This window comes from Equus asinus, chromosome 27 (assembly GCF_041296235.1).
Source record: "Equus asinus isolate D_3611 breed Donkey chromosome 27, EquAss-T2T_v2, whole genome shotgun sequence".
NCBI lineage: Eukaryota > Metazoa > Chordata > Mammalia > Perissodactyla > Equidae > Equus > Equus asinus.
Genome location: NC_091816.1, coordinates 6,021,809 through 6,027,808, shown reverse-complemented (window position 1 = coordinate 6,027,808; position 6,000 = coordinate 6,021,809). Strand labels below are relative to the sequence as shown.

At 39.0% G+C, this 6,000-nt stretch overlaps 1 protein-coding gene across 1 annotated transcript in view; it reads left to right on the top strand.

Moving 5' to 3' along the window:
• The first annotated feature begins 488 nt into the window (after positions 1–488).
• PLEKHA2 (pleckstrin homology domain containing A2) overlaps positions 489–6,000 on the top strand; it is a 73,363-nt gene continuing 67,851 nt past the window's right edge. Inside the window, exon 1 of the mRNA XM_044762393.2 lies at positions 489–643. The gene's annotated coding sequence lies outside the window, so the exon portion shown is untranslated. The remainder of the gene's footprint in view (positions 644–6,000) is intronic.

Sequence of the window (6,000 nt, the reverse complement as noted above, 5' to 3'; positions counted from 1 at the left end):
GACATCACCCCTTTTATCTCCTCCCTCCAACTCCAGATCTAAGGAGAATGTCTTATGTAAGATCAGAGGAAGAAAACACGTTCCACGGCGAATTGACAGTGTCTCTGAGCAGGGTCTTCAGCTTAGAAAGGATAAGGGGAAAACAAGTCATGAAAATCTTGAACTAAAACTGTCCCAAACCACAGGAAACTCTTTGATGTACCATCCTTTTTCTCTGTCTCATTTTTCCCCCTTTCCTTTTTCCTGTCAATAACAAAAATTTACCAGAGTATTGAGACAGTACGTAAGGAATGGCCATGATGACAGAGGGGTGGGGAGGAGGGCTGGCGTTGAGGGGTTAGGTCTAGAGAGATTTTTAAGAACGGCAGATCAGGGGTTCCCCAGAGGAAGAGCAGGAGAATCACGTGGTGAGTTGGGGCGAGGGAAACACACACACAACTCTCTGAACTTCATCAGTTTTTAAAACTCTGTCTTTGAAACAGGAACTTGCCTTGGGTCTCCTGAATCGAAGGACACAGCTCTTGCCTTCCTCCTCCTTGCAAGTCACCTTGTCCTTTGAAGCTGTCGGCGGGAGGCGGCTTCCTCTGGCTAGCCAGGAGCCGGCTCCTTTGTACCAGAGCCCTTGTTCTCCAAAAACGGTGGGGTAAGTGGAGGCTGCCGATCCCAGGGGCTCCCCGGGGGCTCCTCTCACTTTGGTTATCGGAGGATTAGGTAGAGAACGTTCTTGGGGGTGAGGGGAATCCGAACTCCCCACGTATTAAGAAACGGAGGTAGAGGCGGGCTGCAGACAGAGATTTTGCCAGATTACAGATGGAGCCGACTGGATCCAGAACAATTCCCAAAGGAGCTCCTCCCACACCCACAGGAAGGCCAAAAAAAGGCTTGAAATTCAAATTATTTTTGGTGCTTGGGACATCAGAGGGGAGTGTGAGAGGGCAGCGCTAGTAAATAGGAACAGAAGGAGAAAGAAAAAACGGAAGGCTGGTCGGTATCTTTCCTAAGGAACAGCTCGAGAGAGCACCAAACAGGATCAAAAATGTAGCTGGACCTGAATAATATTTTTTATTTTACTGCAATAAATATACACGGGCTAGACTGTAAAGGAGAATATTCACACATTTTACATAAATTTGGTTTCTGCCCTGAAAGAAGCGGTTGCTGCTCGCTCTCCTTTTTTTAGCCTCTATTTTTGAGATGACAGGACAGAGATGTTTTGCCCACACTGTACCCACACTCTTTGCTCTGCTCAAACCTGATTCATTGCCCTGGTTTCCTTCCAATGCTTTCCTCCTTTCACGAATGTTGTCAGTTTTGTTATTGTTGTTTCTGCTTACGTTTTTGCTTGGATAAGGAGGATGAAAGAATTGTGGGAGGAGAGAGAAAGATGGACACAATGATGAGAGGTGAGAACGCCATAATTACGTTTGAGAATTAGATGGAGGGAGAAATAAAAGACCCTGTTCCAGTGTTTTAGTCTTTCCAGGTCTCACTTTTCCTCATTTCTTACAAAGAATGATTTGGATTAGATAAAGTTGCCGGATAGATAGACACTGGATACTCAGTTAAATTTGAATTTCAGACAGCAAATAAATTACTCAAAATCTGGCATTTGCAATTCTGTGTATTTAAGGCAGTTCTGAAATGGCGTTACAGTGATGTTTAAATGATGGGTACCCACAGGGAACACAGTTTTAAGGGAACGAGTTTCCCAATCTGCCTGAGATGGAGGGAGAGCTGGGTTTCACGCCGGGTCCTCTCTGCTCCCACCTCTCCTTTCACACTAGCCCTCTCTCACTTCTAAAAAAGGAAAGAAAGTCATGGCCCTTGGTTGTCAAAACCTCCAGGGTTTTTAGACAAGGGACAGTTAGAAATATTTGTGCTGAGAAAGCAGAAACCTTTCATAATTGAGATATAAATTTTTTCACAAGTGATTCCCAATTTATTGCTTTCCATAAAACTGGGCGAAAAACCTAATTGAGTTGACCACTGCTAGATTGTTAGAATAATTTTTTAAAAAACAGACTTTATTTTTTAGAGCAGTTTTAGGTTCACAGCAAAGGGAGTTCCCATACACTCCCTCCCCCTACATGCATAATCTCCCCCCTAAAATAATTTTTGAAGGAAGATCTCTAAGTGATGTCTGACCTATAAGTTGAAGGAGTTCAAAGAATTGAATGACGTTGCCAAATTCAGCCCTGCTGAAAAACAAATTTCAAGTTCCCTGGCAAAGGTGGACTGACTGGAAATCTTCACATAGGATTTGCATTCAAAGGGATTTGAGTCATTGCAGGCCCCCCTTGAAGGCATAAGCCCAGAAATATGTCCCAATTTTTCTTTCTTCTCATCAGCCCTGGACATTGTCATAACAAAACTCCTTACAGCCCCATCTCCTTATTAATGTGAACAATGTTTCTCAGTGCTTGTGTTCATAAAAATGAGAAATAGGGATAATACTGATGCTAAGCCTGCTCATTCTTGCAATAAGTAACATTGATGGATGTTTGAACTAATTACAGATTCATGTAAACATAGAAAAATAAATCTATTTAAAAATCCATCCTCATCCATCTCATTAAGAAAATAATTTCCAATAATATTTTTCTGTTTTACATTTAATGATCAATAAAATATATATTTATCTTGTTACTAATAATTGTAATGATGACTTAGTCTCAAAAGATGTTTCAACACTTGGAGCCTTATGGTCACAGGATCTTTTTTTAAATTGTCAAATCAATTTACATATGCATTTTTGTTTCAGAAAATATGATAGGGTAAAAAGAAGATGTTCAGATATTAGCTATTCAAATAATAAAAGATGTCATAAAATATATGACATTTGGATACAATTCTTTAGGGGAAATGGAATGAAAATATAGTTCAAGAAGAAAAGGGAGTGATTTAACATTTCTTTAATAGAACTGCCTGTTCATTTTGAAAAAGGAAAGATGGTAAGTGTCAAATTACTGTGGTACTTACATTCTGTTGGATAATTGAGAAAGAGTGACATAACAGTTTTATTTTAAAACGTTCCATGTTAACGATCTGCAGAATACATCCTTTCCAACCCCTCAAACCTATGATTAAAAATTACAGATGTCTACTTAAAAATCTGTGAAGGGATACATAGTTTTTCAGCATTTTTTAGGGAGCGTAGGTGAAGAAAAGTTTAAAGACCACTACTTTATATCATTCTCTTCCTGACGTTTTTGCTCATAATGTAGTACTTCTATTTCCAGATCCTTTACAACTTTGAACAATAAAAATTGTAGGCATTACTCTACCCACAATTTCAGAGGATTCCTAGGCCAGAGTTCTTTGTACCTCCCCATGCTGCCTGCCCATCTACTCTGAACTGAGTGGTAGTTACAGGATCATGGTACAAGGGCTTAAATTGGAGAAACCAGAAATAAATCAGCCCCTAGACCTCACGGCTGAACTATTTCAAGAATATGCAGTTACATTTCAGTGGCCATGATTTGACTCATGGTGTACTCAGTAACACATAATTACAAGCTGCCTTCTAACGGACTTCTACTGTAATGCTTGCTTGTCACCTTCTGAACATAGGGGAGCCACAGCAGGGTTTTATGGTAACTAATTGAAATGATCTAACCAACCCCCATGTGCATCCTGTCATAGGAGACTGACTTTCTCGCATACCAGCTGAGGTTCTGGTGGAGTATCTCCAAATATTAAAAACTTTCTTTTTAGAGAAGGCAGAAAAATGGATGGAAGCAATCATATGCCCAAGTGGCAGAGGAAACACACATGGGGGAGGCTATGTAACAAGGATTGTGGCAGCTGAGGTAGGAGAGGAATGAAGCACTGCCCTTCATATCAGAACTGAAAACTAAATGGTAGTTTGCCACGATGTAAGTACTGCCAGCCACAATATGTGAAACTGTGCTTAACCAGAGAGTGGAGGTCATAGGCAGTGATGCCTTAGTTAATCTAGGGTCAAGAGGAATGTGTTTTACCACAAGTGATTCAAAAGGATAGATAACATCTATTTAAGCACAAAACTCTCACAATATTTTTTTAGCTTTACAGTTTTTAAAAAATTAAACCTTGTATTTTGAGATAATGGTAGATTCACATGTAGTTGTAAGAAATAATTCGGAGAGATCCTGTGTACCCTTTACCCAGTTGCCTCCATTGGTAGCACCTTGTAAACCATAGTACTAGATTGCAACCAGGATGTTGACACCGATACAGCCGAGACAGAACGTTTCCATCAGCACCAGCATCCCTGTCTCCCCTTTTACAGCTACACACGCTTCCCTCCTACCTCACCGACTTCTTAACTCTTGCCAATCACTTATCTGTTCTCCATTTCTATAATTTTAGCACTTCAAGAGTGTTATATAAATGGATTCAATCATACAGTACGTAACCTTTTGGGACTGTTTTTTTTTTTCACTCAGCATAATTCTCCAAATATTTATCCACGTTGTTGGGTGAATCGATAGTCTGTTCCTTTTCATTGCTAAATAGTATTCCACAGTATGGCTCTACCACAGTTTGTTTAACTATTCATCAGTTGAAGGACATCTGGGTTGTATTTAGTTTTTGGCTATTAGCAATAAAGCTGCTCTAAACATTCATGTACAGGTTTTCGTGTGAACTTAAGTCTTCATTTCTCTGGGATAAATGCCCAGGAGTGGAATTCCCAGGTCATACGATACTTACATGTTCAGTTTTTAAAGAAATTGCCAAACTGTTTTCCAGAGAGGTGGTGCCATTTTGTATTCCCACCAGCAATGTACCATGATCCAGTTTCTCTTCATCTTCACCAGCATATGACGTTGTCACTATTTTTCATTTTAGTCATTTTGATAGGTGTGTAGTGATATCTTATTGTGGTTTTACTCATTGTGGTACAATATATTCTTTTGTATCTTTTGAATTTTTTTCCATTTTTATTGAGATATAGTTGACATATAACACTGTATTAGTATCAGGTGCACAACATGATGATTTGATACATGTATATATTGTAAAATGATCACAATGAGTCTAGTTAACATCCATCACTTCACATAGTTACAAAATTTTTTTTCTGTGATGTCACTATGCTATACACTATGTCCCCAAGACTTATTTATCTTCTAACTGGAATTTTGTACTTTTTGTCCACCTTCACCCATTCCCGCCCCCCACCACCTCTGACAACCACAACCTGTTCTTTGTTTCTATGAGTTTGTTTTTTTCCACATATAAGTGAGATCATACAGTATTTGTCTTTCTCTGTCTGACTTACTTCACTTAGCATAACACCCTCAAGGTCCATCCATGTTTTGCAAATGGCAGGATTTCCTTCTATTCCATTGTGTATATAGAACACATTTTCTTTATCCATTCACTTGTCATGGAAGTGGTTGTTTCCATGTCTTGACTATTGCAAATAATCCTGCAATGAACATGGGAGTGCAGATGTCTTTTTGAGATAGTGATTTTGTTTCCTTCAGATACACACCCAGAAGTGGAATTGCTGGATCATATGGTAGTTCTATTTTTAATTTTATAAGGAATCTCCATAGTGTTTTCCACAGTGGCTACACCAATTTGCATTCCCACTAACAGCACACGAATGTTCCCTTTTCTCCACATCCTCACCAACACTTATCTGTTGTCTTTTTGATGACAGCCATCCTAACAGGTGTGCGGTGACACCTCACTGTGGTTTTGATTTGGATTTCTCTGATGATTAGAGATGTTGAGCATCTTTCCATGTACCTGTTGGCCATCTGTATGTCTTCTTTGAAAAAATGTCTCTTCACTTCCTCTGCCAATTTTTTAATTGGATTGTTAGTTTTCTTACTATTGAGTTGTATGAGTTATTTATATAATTTGGATAGTAATCCCTTATGAGATATATTATTTGCAAGTATTTTCTCTCATTCCATAGGTTGCCTTTTTATTTTGTTAATGGTTTCCTTTGCTGCGCAGAGGTTTTTTAGTTTGATATAATCTCACTTGTTTATTTTTGCTTTTGTT